The sequence below is a fragment of the Cherax quadricarinatus genome, chromosome 9 (assembly GCF_038502225.1).
Source record: "Cherax quadricarinatus isolate ZL_2023a chromosome 9, ASM3850222v1, whole genome shotgun sequence".
Lineage (NCBI taxonomy): Eukaryota > Metazoa > Arthropoda > Malacostraca > Decapoda > Parastacidae > Cherax > Cherax quadricarinatus.
The window spans coordinates 389,035-408,600 of NC_091300.1; the positions used below are offsets into that span (position 1 = coordinate 389,035).

General features: G+C 45.7%; 1 protein-coding gene across 1 annotated transcript in view; it reads right to left on the reverse strand.

Moving 5' to 3' along the window:
• Kaz (E3 ubiquitin-protein transferase Katazuke) overlaps positions 1 to 6,510 on the reverse strand; it is a 35,552-nt gene extending 29,042 nt beyond the window's left edge. The window contains exon 1 of the mRNA XM_053772881.2: positions 6,363 to 6,510. The gene's annotated coding sequence lies outside the window, so the exon portion shown is untranslated. The remainder of the gene's footprint in view (positions 1 to 6,362) is intronic.
• Positions 6,511 to 19,566: the final 13,056 nt, after the last annotated feature.

A 19,566-nucleotide genomic window follows, 5' to 3' on the forward strand; every position in this document is an offset into this window, starting at 1 on the left:
GAAGAATCCTGGAATCATCGCTTATTTCTATATCCGACAACTTCAACCAGAATAATGGCTTCTGTAACAGCTGAACCACTTGCCAAGAAACTTCATCGCTATCCCACATAAGAGCATAGGAATGAAAGAACACTGCAGAAGGTCTGCTCACAAACTTATCCAATCTCCCTTCCAAGCTACCCAAGATTTTAGACTCTATAACCCCACTCGATACATCATCAGATGCAGCATTCTCCACCTGACCTCAACATTCTGAACCTGACTATAAATACTCACGTACCTTCCACCCCAGGTAGATCTGTTTGTGACTTGAAAAAGCCCACTGTGTGGGCGAAACATTGTCAATAAAGGATCACATTATACTGCATTTGTGTTTATATTTGGATTAATTGGATTTCCATTATTTCTTATGGGGAAAATTAATTTGGATTACGACAGATTCGGTATAAGATATATGCTCTCTGGAACGGATTAATGTCGTAATCCAGGGGTCCACTCTATCTTTATTATGCACCCCATTCCCATCCTGTGGATGGTAGTCAAAAGATTACAGATGTACATAATGGGACCAGGGACTGGGCCCCAAAGTTTTGATAGCCTGGTGGCTAAAGCTCCCGCTTCACACACGGAAGGCCCGGGTTCGATTCCCGGCGGGTGGAAACATTTCAACACGTTTCCTTACACCTGTTGTCCTGTTCACCTAGCAGCAAATAGGTACCTGGGTTTTAGTCGACTGGTGTGGGTCGCATCCTGAGGGACCCCAATGGAAATAAGTTAGACAGTCCTCGATGATGCACTGACTTTCTTGGGTTATCCTGGGTGGCTAACCCTCCGGGGTTAAAAATCCGAACGAAATCTTATCTTATCTTATCTTACAAAGGTAATGAACTTTTACATGTCTATATCTGGCCACAATCATGACCAAGTTAGAAAGGTAATGAACCATCTACACATTTATACATGGTCACAATCATGAACAAATTACAAAGTAATGAGTCATTCATACATCCACACTACTGCTGTAAAGCAAAAATTGCTGTAAAGTGAAACATAGTTTTTTCACTTTTAAATGCATTTAAAAGCCTGGTAACATATTTATACTATCTTACATTAAGAGCTAGACATAAAAAATGCATATATAGTACACTTAGCTTATTGTAAGTGGAAACTATATTTATTTATTGTAGGAAGCGTGAATAACTGGAGAATGAGTATAATTAAAAACCACTGTACTAGTGAAGCACTGTAAAGCTGGGCCCTCCTGTACCTGGATGCAAGTCAAGTGGTGTGGGTCACATCCCGGGGGCCAAGATTTAATTAAGGGCCCCAATGGAAATAAGACACAGTCCTCAATGACTTTCTTGGGTTGTCCTGGGTAGCTAACTCTCCAGGGTAAAAAATCCAAACAAAATCTTATCTTATCTTTTATCTTACCCCCCAGCAACAGCCCATCTACAAGCCTTGTATCCCCCAGCAACAGTCCCTCTTTAAGCCTTATATTCCCCAGCAAGTTCCTCTACAAGTCTTGTATTCCAAGCAAGTCCCTCTACAAGCCTTGTATCCCCCAGCAACAGCCCTCTATGTGGCTTGTATCAAACCAGCAACAGCCCCTCTATAAGCCTTGTATTCCCAGCAAGTCTCTCTACAAGCCTTGCATTCCCAGCAACAGTCCTTCTACAAGCCTTTTATTCCCAGCAAAAGAACTTCTACAAGCCTTGTATCCTCCATCAACAGTACCTCTACAAGCCATGTATTCCCAGCAATAGTCCCTCTACAAGCATTGTATCCCCAGCAACAGCCTGACTACAAGCCTTGTATCTCCAGCAACAGCCCCTCTACAAGCCTTGTATCCCCAACAACAGCCTGTCTACAAGCCTTGTATCCTCCATTAACAGTACCTCTACAAGCCATGTATTCCCAACAATAGTTACTCTACAAGCCTTGTATTCCCACCAACTCCCTCTACAAGCCTGGTATCCTCCAACAGTACCTCTACAAGCCATGTATTACCAACAATAGTTCCTCTATAAGCCTTGTATTCTCAACAACAGTCCCTCTACAAGCCTTGTATTCCCAGCAAGTCCCTCTACAAGCCTTGAATCCTCCTGCAACAGTCCCTCTACAAGCCTTGTATCCCCAGTAACAGCCTGTCTACAACCCTTGTATCCTCCATCAACAGTACCTCTGCAAGCTATGTATTCCCAACAACAGTTCCTCTACAAGCCTGTATTCTCAACAATAGAGAGAGAGCTGGACAGATACCTAAAGTCAGTGCCGGATCAGCCGGGCTGTGGCTCATACGTTGGACTGCGTGCGGCCAGCAGTAACAGCCTGGTTGATCAGGCCCTGATCCATCGGGAGGCCTGGTCACAGACCGGGCCGCGGGGGCGTTGATTCCCGGAATAACCTCCAGGTAACCTCTACAAGCCTTGCATTCTCAACAATAGTTCCTCTACAAGCCTTGTATTCCCAACAAGAGTTCCTCTACAAGCCTTGTATTCCCAAGTCCCTCTACAAGCCTTGTATCATCCTGCAACAGCCCCTCAACAAGCCTTGTATCCCCAGCAACAGCCTGTCTACAAGACTTGTATACTCCAGCAACTGCCCCTCAACAAGCCTTGTATCCCCAGCAACAGCCTGTCTACAAGACTTGTATGCTCCAGCAACTGCCCCTCAACAAGCCTTGTATCCCCAGTAACAGCCCATTTACAAGCCTTGTATACTCCAGCAACTGCCCCTCAACAAGCCTTGTGTCCCCAGCAACAGCCTGTCTACAAGCCTTGTATACTCCAGCAACTGCCCCTCAACAAGCCTTGTATCCCCAGCAACAGTCTGTCTACAAGCCTAGTATATTCCAGCAACTGCCCCTCAACAAGCCTTGTATCCCCAGCAACAGCCTGTCTACAAGCCTTGTATATTCCAGCAACTGCCCCTCAACAAGCCTTGTATCCCCAGCAACAGCCTGTCTACAAGCCTTGTATACTGCAGCAACTGCCCCTCAACAAGCCTTGTATCCCCAGCAACAGCCTGTCTACAAGCCTTGTATACTCCAGCAACTGCCCCTCAACAAGCCTTGTATCCCCATCAACAGCCCGTCTACAAGCCTTGTATACTCCAGCAACTGCCCCTCAACAAGCCTTGTATCCCCAGCAACAGCCTGTCTACAAGCCTTGTATACTCCAGCAACTGCCCCTCAACAAGCCTTGTATCCCCAGCAACAGCCTGTCTACAAGCCTTGTATACTCCAGCAACTGCCCCTCAACAAGCCTTGTATCCCCAGCAACAGTCTGTCAACAAGCCTTGTATATTCCAGCAACTGCCCCTCAACAAGCCTTGTATCCCCAGCAACAGCCTGTCTGTCTGTGCAGCACAAGCCTTGTATAGCAACAGCCTGTCCAGCAACTGCCCCTCAACAAGCCTTGTATCCCCAGCAACAGCCTGTCTACAAGCCTTGTATACTGCAGCAACTGCCCCTCAACAAGCCTTGTATCCCCAGCAACAGCCTGTCTACAAGCCTTGTATACTCCAGCAACTGCCCCTCAACAAGCCTTGTATCCCCAGCAACAGCCTGTCTACAAGCCTTGTATACTCCAGCAACTGCCCCTCAACAAGCCTTGTATCCCCAGCAACAGCCTGTCTACAAGCCTTGTATACTCCAGCAACTGCCCCTCAACAAGCCTTGTATCCCCAGCAACAGCCTGTCTACAAGCCTTGTATATTCCAGCAACTGCCCCTCAACAAGCCTTGTATCCCCAGCAACAGCCTGTCTACAAGCCTTGTATACTGTGCAGCAACTGCCCCTCAACAAGCCTTGTATCCCCAGCAACAGCCTGTCTACAAGCCTTGTATACTGCAGCAACTGCCCCTCAACAAGCCTTGTATCCCCAGCAACAGCCTGTCTACAAGCCTTGTATACTGCAGCAACTGCCCCTCAACAAGCCTTGTATCCCCAGCAACAGCCTGTCTGCAAGCCTTGTATATTCCAGCAACTGCCCCTCAACAAGCCTTGTATCCCCAGCAACAGCCTGTCTACAAGCCTTGTATACTGCAGCAACTGCCCCTCAACAAGCCTTGTATCCCCAGCAACAGCCTGTCTACAAGCCTTGTATATTCCAGCACCTGCCCCTCAACAAGCCTTGTATCCCCAGCAACAGCCTGTCTACAAGCCTTGTATACTTGCCCCTCAACAAGCCTTGTATCCCCAGCAACAGCCTGTCTACAAGCCTTGTATACTCCAGCACTGCCCCTCAACAAGCCTTGTATCCCCAGCAACAGCCTGTCTACAAGCCTTGTATACTGCAGCAACTGCCCCTCAACAAGCCTTGTATCCCCAGCAACAGCCTGTCTACAAGCCTTGTATACTGCAGCAACTGCCCCTCAACAAGCCTTGTATCCCCAGCAACAGCCTGTCTACAAGCCTTGTATACTGCAGCAACTGCCCCTCAACAAGCCTTGTATCCCCAGCAACAGCCTGTCTACAAGCCTTGTATACTGCAGCAACTGCCCCTCAACAAGCCTTGTATCCCCAGCAACAGCCTGTCTACAAGCCTTGTATATTCCAGCAACTGCCCCTCAACAAGCCTTGTATCCCCAGCAACAGCCTGTCTACAAGCCTTGTATACTGCAGCAACTGCCCCTCAACAAGCCTTGTATCCCCAGCAACAGCCTGTCTACAAGCCTTGTATATTCCAGCACCTGCCCCTCAACAAGCCTTGTATCCCCAGCAACAGCCTGTCTACAAGCCTTGTATACTTCCAGCAACTGCCCCTCAACAAGCCTTGTATCCCCAGCAACAGCCTGTCTACAAGCCTTGTATACTGCAGCAAGTGCCCCTCAACAAGCCTTGTATCCCCAGCAACAGCCTGTCTACAAGCCTTGTATACTGCAGCAACTGCCCCTCAACAAGCCTTGTATCCCCAGCAACAGCCTGTCTACAAGTCTTGTATACTCCAGCAACTGCCCCTCAACAAGCCTTGTATCCCCAGCAACAGCCTGTCTACAAGCCTTGTATACTGCAGCAACTGCCCCTCAACAAGCCTTGTATCCCCAGCAACAGCCTGTCTACAAGCCTTGTATATTCCCCTCAGCACCTGCCCCTCAACAAGCCTTGTATCCCCAGCAACAGCCTGTCTACAAGCCTTGTATACTCCAGCAACTGCCCCTCAACAAGCCTTGTATCCCCAGCAACAGCCTGTCTACAAGCCTTGTATACTGCAGCAAGTGCCCCTCAACAAGCCTTGTATCCCCAGCAACAGCCTGTCTACAAGCCTTGTATACTGCAGCAACTGCCCCTCAACAAGCCTTGTATCCCCAGCAACAGCCTGTCTACAAGTCTTGTATACTCCAGCAACTGCCCCTCAACAAGCCTTGTATCCCCAGCAACAGCCTGTCTACAAGCCTTGTATACTGCAGCAACTGCCCCTCAACAAGCCTTGTATCCCCAGCAACAGCCTGTCTACAAGCCTTGTATATTCCAGCACCTGCCCCTCAACAAGCCTTGTATCCCCAGCAACAGCCTGTCTACAAGCCTTGTATATTCCAGCAACTGCCCCTCAACAAGCCTTGTATCCCCAGCAACAGCCTGTCTACAAGCCTTGTATACTGCAGCAAGTGCCCCTCAACAAGCCTTGTATCCCCAGCAACAGCCTGTCTACAAGCCTTGTATACTGCAGCAACTGCCCCTCAACAAGCCTTGTATCCCCAGCAACAGCCTGTCTACAAGTCTTGTATACTCCAGCAACTGCCCCTCAACAAGCCTTGTATCCCCAGCAACAGCCTGTCTACAAGCCTTGTATACTGCAGCAACTGCCCCTCAACAAGCCTTGTATCCCCAGCAACAGCCTGTCTACAAGCCTTGTATACTGCAGCAACTGCCCCTCAACAAGCCTTGTATTCCCTCCTGTGTGAGGCAAGAACTTTGCCAAGCTGTAGATATAGGTTGGCTGGGATACCTGAGTGGGTGTGGGTGGGAGGCAGACCTGCCTAGCATGGGCAAATAGGCCTATTGCAGTGTTCATTTACTCTTGTTCTTTTTTTTTTATGATACTGATTATTTATTTCAACTGTGGTAAAAATTTAAGTAAATATGTTCTCTTATAATGCAGATCTAAGTGAAATTACTAGCGGCTGAAAAAACAAAACATCAGTCTGGCGAGTATCTGAGCTATATAAGAAAATTCAGAACACAATAAAATGAATATAAAAAAACTTTAGGCAGCAAAATAACAATAATTTAAATTAAACTGCTACCAGGGACGACCAACCTCAGGCACCAGGACAACTAAAAATTCAATAAAAAATGTATTGTAATACACGGGAAATTATTAAATACCGTAACTCTGATTCAGACCAATTATACTGACACTAAGGAATAGCTGATTAAGGTGAAGAGTGGCCAATCAAAGAAGCAAATTTCTTTGTGTCACAGCTGACGAGTGTAAACAAATGGCTGCTGTGTCTCCTGAGGAGGGAGGGGCTACACCCCCTCTTCATGGATATATTAAAAGAAAATAACATCATAAAATCAATCTGCAGCATATACTGCACGTAAAATTAGGTTGCAGTCATTAACACTTTACAAAATGAAAATACATGAGATTAACGATTATAAGTACATGAGATGAAGCCAAAGACTGAGGTGAATATCGGACGCGGCCGCTGAGCAGCAATGTTGTAGTGCCTCAACCAGAGAAAGTCATGAGGTGCCACTTCTCGGGCACTCCTCCTGAGGTGCCACGTCTCGGGCGCTCCTCTTGAGGTGTCATGTATTGGGCACTCCTCCTGAGGTGTAAGTAAGTTTATTCAGGTATACACAAATACAGTTACATAGAATTATCATACATAGCAGCATATGTGTAGAGAACCTAGGATAACCCAAAAAAGTCAGTGACTTATTTCCATTGGGGTCCTCCTGAGGGGCCACGTCTCTGGCACTCCTGAGGTGCCACGTCTCTGGCACTCCTGAGGTGCCACGTCTCTGGCACTCCTGAGGTGCCACGTCTCGGGCACTCCTGAGGTGCCACGTCTCGGGCACTCCTGAGGTGCCACGTCTCGGGCACTCCTGAGGTGCCACGTCTCTGGCACTCCTGAGGTGCCACGTCTCTGGCACTCCTGAGGTGCCACGTCTCTGGCACTCCTGAGGTGCCACGTCTCTGGTACTCCTGAGGTGCCACGTCTCGGGCACTCCTGAGGTGCCACGTCTCTGGCACTCCTGAGGTGCCACGTCTCTGGCACTCCTGAGGTGCCACGTCTCTGGCACTCCTGAGGTGCCACGTTTCGGGTACTCCTGAGGTGCCACGTCTCGGGCACTCCTGAGGTACCACTTCTCGGGCACTCCTGAGGTGCCACGTCTCGGGCACTCTTGAGGTGTCACATCTTGGGCGCTCCTGAGGTGCCACATTCTGGCACTCCTGAGGTACCACGTCTTGGACACTCCTGAGGTGCTACGTCTCGGGCGCTCCTGAGGTGCCACGTTTGGGGCACTCCTGCGGTGCCACGTTTTGGGCACTCCATCACCTGAGGTGCCATCTGTCGGGCACTCCTCCACCTGAGGTGCCACGTTTCGGGCACTCCACCTGAGGTGTTACGTATCAGGCATTCCTCCGATATTCCAGTAATCAAACAAGTTGACCGATTAAAGCAAAAACTCCCCATTAACCTACTCTTTCAAAGCTGACCTTGAGAATGTACAGAGAATTTTTCACTACACGTATAAGCACAATAAAACTTCTAGATTATTGGTAACTGTTGAAGTCCCTTGACCTGTTTGCCTTGGAAAGCAGGCAGCAAAGATACATGATGATATACACTTGGAAAATTCTAGAGGAACTAAACCCAAATCTACACACGGAAATCACTCGTCGAAAACAAAGGACTCGGAAGGCATTGAAATATTCCCCCAATGAAAAACAAGAGGTGTCATGAGTACATTAAGAGACAGCGCCATAAGTTTCATGGCTCCAAGACTGTTCAACTGCCTCCCAGCATACATAAGGGGGATTACCAATAGACTCCTGGCCGTCTTAAGGGAGGGGGGAGCCTTTTTGGAATGATAAAGAAAGGAACATTGAAAAATTATGGAAAATAATGTTTTGTTACCGAAAAATAGTGCATAATTCTGGCAACATTTTGATGTAATCAGCTTGTTTCTAACTTTCTATCATATTTCTAAGTATGTTTTTCCTTAAATGTAATTTTTTTTTTTTTTTTTTTTTTTTTTTCTTGCTGTTATCAGAAAGACAGGTTGGCAATTAGTGGTTTTTTTTTTCTCTCTCTCTCACCCTGTATCACTGTAGGCAACAAGAGCATTTCACCCCTCCATGGAAGATGTGTTCATTTAATATCACATACCTACAAAGTATACCACATACCTACAAGTCCCTCCCAAGCTCATTGCTAGTAATCCCTTCCTTAAATCTCTTGTTAGAGCAACTGCTCAAGAAGAAATTTCTCACCTAGCTGGTAGTAACAAGTTATCACAAGTTATATACACTGATGGATCTAAACAGGAGTCTTCTGGCAGGGCTGCATCTGCTCTTGTTGCCACCTCCCTAGTTAAGAACGATAATAAATTTGTTGAGTTAGGCATAAGAATTAACAACTGGGCGTCTACACTGCAAACTGAATTGTTTGCAATCCTAATGGCGCTAAAGCTAACCTATGACACTGAGCTTGACTCTATCATCATTACTGATTCTATGTCATCATTGAAGGCTCTTGGCTCATATAATGACTCCAACAACATGCTCATTGGGGAAGCCAGGTATAGATACTCAAAAATTAGGGACAAAGGAATTAATGTACAATTGCTATGGATCCCATCACACATTGGATTACTCCTTCATGATAAAGTTGATATGTTAGCCAAGAAGAGTACCCAGAAGAAGAACGTAGAATATAACTTTGGTATAACTGTGTCTAGCATTAGGAATAATATTAGGAGAGAAGTAAATAATGAAAATGATTGTTATAGGAATGCAGTTAGAAGCCTGAGTAGATCTATAACCCACTATGATAACATGAACGTAGATAAGTATGTTTATGGAGCAACTTGCAATGTGAACAGACTGACTGATGTTGTAGTGGCCAGGCTTAGGCTTGGTTACAAGTACTTCTGGCAGTTTGGGAGACACACAGATGATGATCAAACTAAATGTAAATTATGTGATCAGGCATATGGTCACTCTCTTGAACACTATGTGCTTAATTGTCCACTTATTGAGGAATACAGAGACAGACAGTATAATAACCTATGTGACATGTCAAGATATCTTATTAATGAAAATAAGATACCAGATATACTAAGCAAATTTCCTAAATTTGCTTGTAACAGATAAGTGAACTATAGATATGTAGATATAAATCCATATGTATTCCTGTTAACCCTTTGGGGCCTAGTTCCTAGGCCTTTTGTGTATCCATATGCTCTCGCGCTACCGTCCACAGGATGGATATGGGGTGCACAATAAACTAGCCACTTCGGTGGCAAAATCTAAAAAATCTAAAATCTCTCTCACCAAAAATTACGATTTTTATGGTTGTTTGATTCAAAATACAATATACAGCAACATCTCTGAGGACTCCATTCAAGCCCACGGACTTATGACACCTCAGCCGCCTGTGGGATCTCAATAAGTGTGGGTGATAGCAACATGCTGAGATTTGGCTGGCCGTAACCAGAGCTTCACAGAAAACAAATTATGAATAACTCAGAAGTAAAGTATTTACATTGTGTTCCATTTTTTTGCGAAAAGTATTAATAGGAGTGTAATGATTTTTGCACACGTTGAGTAATGATGTTTTACAGCTTTGTTTTTATTGATTTTTCTCACCAAAAAAGTAAACAAAAAAATCACAAACTTCAACATTTTTTATTATAGAATCTACTGACATTTTCGCTCAAACGTTGTGGATGAACAATTATCTAACCTTTATCTTTTATCTGATGTCTATTAGAGCATTGTACATCGTCCCAATTTTGTAGAAAAAGGAGAGCTTTTATTTTATACTATAACATTTTGCACAATTTATTTTTTCTATCTAACCTGAAAACAAAAAGTCACTACAAACACAGTGTGTAGGTTTTTAAATGCTGCATAAATCACTGTAAAAATCTCATCAAAATTTTACCAAAAAAAAAAAAAAAATTGAAGATTTCGTTAGCATCTCAAGTCAGTACCCGGCCAGCCAGGTTGTGGTTTGTGGTTCGTATATTAGTGTGTATGTGGCCGGAGTAACAGCTTGATGTACCGTGAGACCTGATCATGGACCGGGCCGCGAGGACAGTGACCCCTGGAACACCCTCCAGGTATACCTCCAATCACCACTTGTTCTCACAGAGCTAAAATCCATAGACCTGGTGACGAAAGGAGTACTAATGTGCTATCTGCAAGTATTTAATTGTAACTGATTCTTTAACATCCATAAATGCTCTCAACTCCTTAAGTATAAACTGTTGTATGTTTGTGTCAGAAGCCAGACACAGGTATGGTAGGACTGTGGACAGCAGAGTCAGAGTGCACTGGATTACATCTCACATTCGTCTACAGATGCATGATAGAACTGATGAATTGGCTAAGTTGTATGCTTTCAGAGAAGGGGTAGATTACAATCTTGGCTTGCCAGTCAGCAGTTTGAGAACAAAACGAAAGAAACTTCATCTGATTTCTTTTGACTTTAGACTCAGGGAGATTGACAGCAGTCAGTCCAACTATCATTCTACCATGCAGGAGGAGCCACATGTCTATGGTGCAGTCAACAACATAAGCAGACTTTTGGATGTCGATGCCGCCCAGCTCTGGATGGGTTACAAGTATCTTTGGCAGGTTAAATCACCACCACCAGATGTAGACCAAACGTTTAGTTTAATGTTTATTATGCACCCCATACCCATCCTGTGGGCGTGGACCAAACGAAAAGTAAACTTTGCCAGATGGACTATTGTCACACCCTGCGTCACTTTGTAGAGGAGTGCGATAAAATTAATGAATTCAGAGAAAACTCACTCAGAAGTGTTCAAGATATGTCAGAGTATTTCATCCACAGTCGTATAGTACAAACCATTCTTGAAAAATACCCTGACTTTGCTCACTGTGTACTCACCTAGTTGTACTCACCTAGTTGAGGTTGCGGGGGTCGAGTCCGAGCTCCTGGCCCCGCCTCATCACTGATCGCTACTAGGTCACTCTCCCTGAGCCGTGAGCTTTATCATACCTCTGCTTAAAGCTATGTATGGATCCTGCCTCCTGTGTGTGTGTGTGTGTGTGTGTGTGTGTGTGTGTGTACTTACCTATTTGTACTCACCTAATTGTGATTGCAGGGGTTAAGACTCAGCTCCTGGCCCTGGGTCCTCCCTCTCCCTGCTCCATGAGCTTTATCATACATCGTCTTAAAATTATGTATGGTTCCTGCCTCCACTAACATCCCATATCATAAAAATCTTTGAAAGGGTCCTAAGAAGCAAGATCACCACCCATCTAGAAACCCATCAGTTACACAACCCAGGGCAACATGGGTTTAGAACAGGTCGCTCCTGTCTGTCTCAACTATTGGATCATTACGACAAGGTCCTAAATGCACTAGAAGACAAAAAGAATGCAGATGTAATATATACAGACTTTGCAAAAGCCTTCGACAAGTGTGACCATGGCGTAATAGCGCACAAAATGCGTGCTAAAGGAATAACAGGAAAGGTCGGTCGATGGATCTATAATTTCCTCACTAACAGAACACAGAGAGTAGTCGTCAACAGAGTAAAGTCCGAGGCAGCTACGGTGAAAAGCTCTGTTCCACAAGGCACAGTACTCGCTCCCATCTTGTTCCTCATCCTCATATCCGACATAGACAAGGATGTCAGTCACAGCACCGTGTCTTCCTTTGCAGATGACACCCGAATCTGCATGACAGTGTCTTCCATTGCAGACACTGCAAGGCTCCAGGCGGACATCAACCAAATCTTTCAGTGGGCTGCAGAAAACAATATGAAGTTCAACGATGAGAAATTTCAATTACTCAGATATGGTAAATATGAGGAAATTAAATCTTCATCAGAGTACAAAACAAATTCTGGCCACAAAATAGAGCGAAACACCAACGTCAAAGACCTGGGAGTGATCATGTCGGAGGATCTCACCTTCAAGGACCATAACATTGTATCAATCGCATCTGCTAGAAAAATGACAGGATGGATAATGAGAACCTTCAAAACTAGGGAGGCCAAGCCCATGATGACACTCTTCAGGTCACTTGTTCTATCTAGGCTGGAATATTGCTGCACACTAACAGCACCTTTCAAGGCAAGTGAAATTGCTGACCTAGAAAATGTACAGAGAACCTTCACGGCGCGCATAACGGAGATAAAACATCTCAATTACTGGGAGCGCTTGAGGTTCCTAAACCTGTATTCCCTGGAACGCAGGCGGGAGAGATACATGATTATATACACCTGAAAAATCCTAGAGGGACTAGTACCGAACTTGCACACGAAAATCACTCACTACGAAAGCAAAAGACTTGGCAGACGATGCAACATCCCCCCAATGAAAAGCAGGGGTGTCACTAGCACGTTAAGAGACCATACAATAAGTGTCAGACTGTTCAACTGCCTCCCAGCATACATAAGGGGGATTACCAACAGACCCCTGGCAGTCTTCAAGCTGGAACTGGACAAGCACCTAAAGTCGGTTCCTGACCAGCCGGGCTGTGGCTCGTACGTTGGTTTGCGTGCAGCCAGCAGCAACAGCCTGGTTGATCAGGCTCTGATCCACCAGGAGGCCTGGTCACAGACCGGGCCGCGGGGGCGTTGACCCCCGGAACTCTCTCCAGGTAAACTACATCACTTGCCAGACTATTCCACTTCCTAACAACTCTGGCTGAAGAAATACTTCCTAACATCCCTTTGACTCATCTGTGTGTGTGTGTGTGCACATGTGTGTGTGTGTGCGTGTGTGCGTGTGTGTGTGTGTGCGTGTGTGTGTGTGTGTGTGTGTACTCACCTATTTGTACTCACCTATTTGTGGTTGCAGGGGTCGATTCATAGCTCCTGACCCCGCCTCTTCGCTGATTGCTACTAGGTTCTCTCTCTCCCTGCCCCATGAGCTTTATCATACCTCGCCTTAAAACTATGTATGGTTCCCGCCTCCACTGGAGTTTACCTGGAGTTTACCTGGAGAGAGTTCCGGGGGTCAACGCCCCCGCGGCCCGGTCTGAGACCAGGCCTCCTGGTGGATCAGAGCCTGATCAACCAGGCTGTTGCTGCTGGCTGCACGCAAACCAACATACGAGCCACAGCCCGGCTGATCCGGAACTGACTTTAGGTGCTTGTCCAGTGCCAGCTTGAAGACTGCCAGGGGTCTGTTGGTAATCCCCCTTATGTGTGCTGGGAGGCAGTTGAACAGTCTCGGGCCCCTGACACTTATTGTATGGTCTCTTAACGTGCTAGTGACACCCCTGCTTTTCATTGGGGGGATGGTGCATCGTCTGCCAAGTCTTTTGCTTTCGTAGTGGGTGATTTTCGTGTGCAAGTTCGGTACTAGTCCCTCTAGGATTTTCCAGGTGTATATAATCATGTATCTCTCCCTCCTGCGTTCCAGGGAATACAGGTTTAGGAACCTCAAGCGCTCCCAATAATTGAGGTGTTTTATCTCCGTTATGCGCGCCGTGAAAGTTCTCTGTACATTTTCTAGGTCGGCAATTTCACCTGCCTTGAAAGGTGCTGTTAGTGTGCAGCAATATTCCAGCCTAGATAGAACAAGTGACCTGAAGAGTGTCATCATGGGCTTGGCCTCCCTAGTTTTGAAGGTTCTCATTATCCATCCTGTCATTTTTCTAGCAGATGCGATTGATACAGTGTTATGGTCCTTGAAGGTGAGATCCTCCGACATGATCACTCCCAGGTCTTTGACGTTGGTGTTTCGCTCTATTTTGTGGCCAGAATTTGTTTTGTACTCTGATGAAGATTTAATTTCCTCATGTTTACCATATCTGAGTAATTGAAATTTCTCATCGTTGAACTTCATATTGTTTTCTGCAGCCCACTGAAAGATTTGGTTGATGTCTGCCTGGAGCTTTGCACGTTACTTTCTAGGCTATTCCACGGCCTGACTACTCTATGACTGAAGAAATACTTCCTAACATCCCTTTGATTCATCTGAGTCTTCAACTTCCAATTGTGACCTCTTGTGTCTGTGTCCCTTCTTTGGAACATCCCGTCTTTGTCCACCTTGTCTATTCCATGCAGTATTTTATATGTCGTTATCATGTCTCCCCTGACCCTCCTGTCCTCCAGTGTCGTCAGGCCGATTTCCCTCAACCTTTCTTCGTAGGTCAATCCCCATAGCTCTGGGATTAGTCTTGTTGCAAACCTTTGCACTTTCTCTAGTTTCTTGACGTGCTTGACTAGGTGTGGATTCCAAACTGGCGCTGCATACTCCAGTATGGGCCTGACGTAAATGGTATACAGAATCGTTCAAGACTCTGTATACTGAGGTATCGGAACACTATCCGTAGGTTTGCCAGGCGCCCGTATGCTGCAGCAGTTATCTGATTGATATGTGCATCAGGAGATATGCTCGGTGTTATACTCACCCCCAGATCTTTTTCCTTGAGTGAGGTTTGCAGTCTTTGGCCATCTAAACTATACTGTGTCTGCGGTCTTCTTTGCCCTTCCCCAATCTTCATGACTTTGCATTTGGCAGGGTTAAACTCAAGGAGCCAGTTGCTGGACCAGGCTTGTAGCCTGTCCAGGTCTCTTTGTAGTCCTGCCTGATCTTCTTCCGATTTGATTCTTCTCATTCATCATCTGTAAACAAGGACACTTCTGAGTCTATCCCTTCCGTTATGTCGTTCACATATACCAAGAACAGCACAGGTCCTAGGACTGACCCCTGTGGAACCCCGCTTGTCACAGGAGCCCACTCTGACACCTTGTCACGTACCATGACTCGTTGGTGCCTCCCTGTCAGGTATTCCCTGATCCATTGCAGTGCCTTTCCTGTTATGTGTGCCTGATCCTCTAGCTTTTGCAGTAACCTCTTGTGAGGAACTGTGTCGAAGCCTTGCAGTCCAAAAGAATGCGGTCGATCCACCCCTCTCTCTCGTCTTACTTCTGTCACCTTGTCATAAAACTCTAGTAGGTTTGTGACACAGGATTTTCCTTCCCTGAAACTGTGCTGGTTGTCAATTATACACTTGTTTCTTTCCAGGTGCTCCACCACTCTCCTCCTGATGATCTCCATGACCTTGCATACTATACACGTTAGTGATACAGGTCTGTAGTTTAGTGCTTCATGTCTGTCTCCCTTTTTAAAAATTGGGACTACATTTGCCATCTTCCATACCTTAGGGAGTTGCCCAGTTTCAAATGATGTGTTGAAGATCTTTGTTAATGGCACACACAATATCTCTGCTTCCTCTTTAAGGACCCACGGAGAGATGTTGTCTGGTCCCACCGCCTTTGAGGTGTCAAGTTCGCATAGCAGCTTCTTCACCTCCTCCTCGGTTATGTGTACCTCACCCAGCACTTGCTGGTGTACCCCCCTGTTTTGATTTCCTGGAGTCCCACTGGTTTCCACTGTATCCCACTGGTTTCCACTGTAAATACTTTAAATCTCATGTTGAGCTCCTGACATACCTCTCGGTCGTTTCTTGTGAAAACCCCATCACCCTTCCTCAGTCTGATTACCTGGTCTTTGACTGTTGTTTTCCTCCTGATGTGGCTGTACAACAGCTTTGGGTCAGTCTTGACTTTCGATGCTATGTCTTTTTCATATTGTCGCTGAGCCTCCCTTCTTATCTGTGCATATTCGTTTCTGGCTCTTTGGCTAATCTCTTTATTTTCCTGAGTTCTCTGTCTTCTGTACCTTTTCCATTCTCTAGTACACCTAGTTTTTGCCTCCCTACACCTGTGGGTGAACCAAGGAATCGTTCTGTTCTTCCCATTATTTCTGTTTCCCTTGGGAACAAACCTCTCCTCTGCCTCCTTGCATTTTGTTGCCACATAGTCCATCATTTCTTGTACTGGTTTTCCTGTCAGTTCCCTCTCCCACTGAATGTCTTGAAGGAAGTTCCTCATGCCTGAGTAGTTCCCCCTTTTGTAGTTTGGTTTTTCCCACCCTATTCCTGCTACTCTCTCCACTTGAAGCTCAACTATGTAGTTGAAGCACAGAACCACATGATCACTAGCTCCCAGGGGCCTTTCATACATGATATCCTCGATGTCCGAACTACTCAAGGTGAATACAAGGTCCAGTCTTGCTGGTTCATCCTCTCCTCTCTCTCTGGTAGTGTCTCTAACATGTTGATGCATGAGGTTTTCCAGTACCACATCCATCATCTTGGCTCTCCATGTTTCGGGACCCCCATGGGGCTCCAGGTTTTCCCAGTCAATCTCCTTGTGATTGAAATCACCCATAACTAGTAACTTTGCTCCCCCCATGTGTGCTCTCCTGGCCACCTCGGCTAGTGTGTCGACCATTGCTCTGTTGCTCTAAGATAAGATAAGATAAGATTTCGTTCGGATTTTTAACCCCGGAGGGTTAGCCACCCAGGATAACCCAAGAAAGTCAGTGCGTCATCGAGGACTGTCTAACTTATTTCCATTGGGGTCCTTAATCTTGTCCCACAGGATGCGACCCACACCAGTCGACTAACACCCAGGTACCTATTTGCTGCTAGGTGAACAGGACAACAGGTGTAAGGAAACGTGTCGAAATGTTTCCACCCACCGGGAATCGAACCCGGGCCTTCCGTGTGTGAAGCGGGAGCTTTAGCCACCAGGCCATCGGGCCTCCTGCAGTTCTGTGGTGGGTTGTACATTACTGCAATTATCACCTTATGTCCCTCAGACTGACAACAGGAAAATGCAAACTCCCTTCCTGTAAGCTTTTTCACCCTGAAATGTGTACCTCTTCAGTACAGAAAAGACTGTACTATAACTTAAATTGCCAGGCACATCATCTAAAGGGGACAAAAAGATACAAAACATCCAGGCCATGGGAAAACCTGGGTAGCCACAGCCACTCAAGACGGAGAGGTTTTTTAGTGCCAGGAAGGAAAAAAAACTGGCAGGAAATGGCAGAAATTGTACACCAAATCCAGTCATTCCTGGAGTGGAACCACAGTCGATGGCCTCCACTCCAAACCAACAGATACAGATACTAATGCCGGAAAAAAAATCCCCCCCCCCCCAGTACCAACAATACCACCAGTCCGATGACATTCTTCTTTGCAAATATACAGGGTCTAAAGCCAGCAACAAACAACAAAATACCTTTCATCCGTGGACTGCTTGCAGGGGCAAAGGCAATGTTCGCGGCTTTCACTGAGACCCACATAAAGGATCACTTGGACAACGAAATATGGATCCCAGGTTACAACCTATACAGATGTGACAGAGTGAACAGGCAAAAGGGGGGGGTTGGCCTGTACATTGCAGAGTCACTTGTTTGCACAGAACTGCTTAATGCCTCAAATGATGTAGTGGAAGTTTTAGCAGTAAAGGTCGAGAACCAAAACCTAGTCATTGTGGTAGTCTACAAGCCTCCGGATGCAACATCCCAGCAATTCCAGGAACAGCTGTTAAAAATTGACCACTGTCTGGAAAATCTTCCAGCTCCTGCACCCAACATCTTGCTCCTGGGGGATTTCAACTTAAGGCACCTAAAATGGAGGAATATAGCAAATAATATTATTGCAGTAATAACACCAGGAGGCAGCTCTGATGAAAACTCACACTCACATGAGCTTTTAAATCTCTGCACAAAATTCAATTTAAACCAGCAAATAATAGAGCCTACTAGACTGGAGAATACACTAGACCTCATCTTCACTAACAATGATGATCTGATAAGAAATGTCACCATATCAAAAACAATATACTCAGATCATAACATAATTGAGGTTCAGACATGTATGCGTGGAGCCCCAGACCGACATAATGAGACTAGTCACGAGGGAGCATTCACCAAATTCAACTTCAATAACAAAAACATAAAGTGGGACCAAGTAAACCAATTCCTAACCGATATAAGCTGGGAAGATATACTAAGCAACACAGACCCCAACTTATGCCTAGAACAGATTAACTTGGTGGCACTCAATGTATGCACAAGACCTATTCCTCTAAGAAAAAGGAGGAGTAGATGTAAAATAGAAAGAGACAGGCGCTCTCATTACAGGCGACGGAAAAGAATAACAGAGCGGCTAAAAGAGGTCAATCTATCTGAAATGCGTAGGGAGACACTGGTCAGAGAAATAGCAAACATCGAACTTAAGCTAAAGGAATCTTATAGGAGTCAGGAGTCGCGGGAAGAACTAAAAGCCATAAATGAAATCGAAAGAAACCCAAAGTATTTCTTCTCCTATGCCAAATCAAAGTCGAGAACAACGTCCAGTATTGGGCCCTTACTTAAACAAGATGGGTCCTACACAGATGACAGCAAGGAAATGAGTGAGCTACTCAAGTCCCAATATGACTCAGTTTTTAGCAAGCCACTAACCAGACTGAGAGTCGAAGATCAAAATGAATTTTTTATGAGAGAGCCACAAAATTTGATTAACACAAGCCTATCCGATGTTATCCTGACGCCAAATGACTTCGAACAGGCGATAAATGACATGCCCATGCACTCTGCCCCAGGGCCAGACTCATGGAACTCCATGTTCATCAAGAACTGCAAGAAGCCCCTATCACGAGCCTTTACCATCCTATGGAGAGGGAGCATGGACACGGGGGTCGTCCCACAGTTACTAAAAACAACAGCCATAGCCCCACTCCACAAAGGGGGCAGTAAAGCAACAGCAAAGAACTACAGACCGATAGCACTAACATCCAATATCATAAAAATCTTTGAAAGAGTCATAAGAAGCAAGATCACCACCCATCTAGAAACCCATCAGTTACACAACCCAGGGCAACATGGGTTTAGAACAGGTCGCTCCTGTCTGTCTCAACTATTGGATCACTACGACAAGGTCCTAGATGCACTAGAAGACAAAAAGAAAGCAGATGTAATATATACAGACTTTGCAAAAGCCTTCGACAAGTGTGACCATGGCGTAATAGCGCACAAAATGCGTGCTAAAGGAATAACAGGAAAAGTCGGTCGATGGATCTATAATTTCCTCACTAACAGAACACAGACAGTAGTAGTCAACAGAGTAAAGTCCGAGGCAGCTACGGTGAAAAGCTCTGTTCCACAAGGCACAGTACTCGCTCCTATCTTGTTCCTCATCCTCATATCTGACATAGACTAGGATGTCAGCCACAGCACCGTGTCTTCCTTTGCAGATGACACCCGAATCTGCATGACAGTGTCTTCCATTGCAGACACTGCAAGGCTCCAGGCGGACATCAACCAAATCTTTCAGTGGGCTGCAGAAAACAATATGAAGTTCAACGATGAGAAATTTCAATTACTCAGATATGGTAAACACGAGGAAATTAAATCTTCATCAGAGTACAAAACAAATTCTGGCCACAAAATAGAGCGAAACACCAACGTCAAAGACCTGGGAGTGATCATGTCGGAGGATCTCACCTTCAAGGACCATAACATTGTATCAATCGCA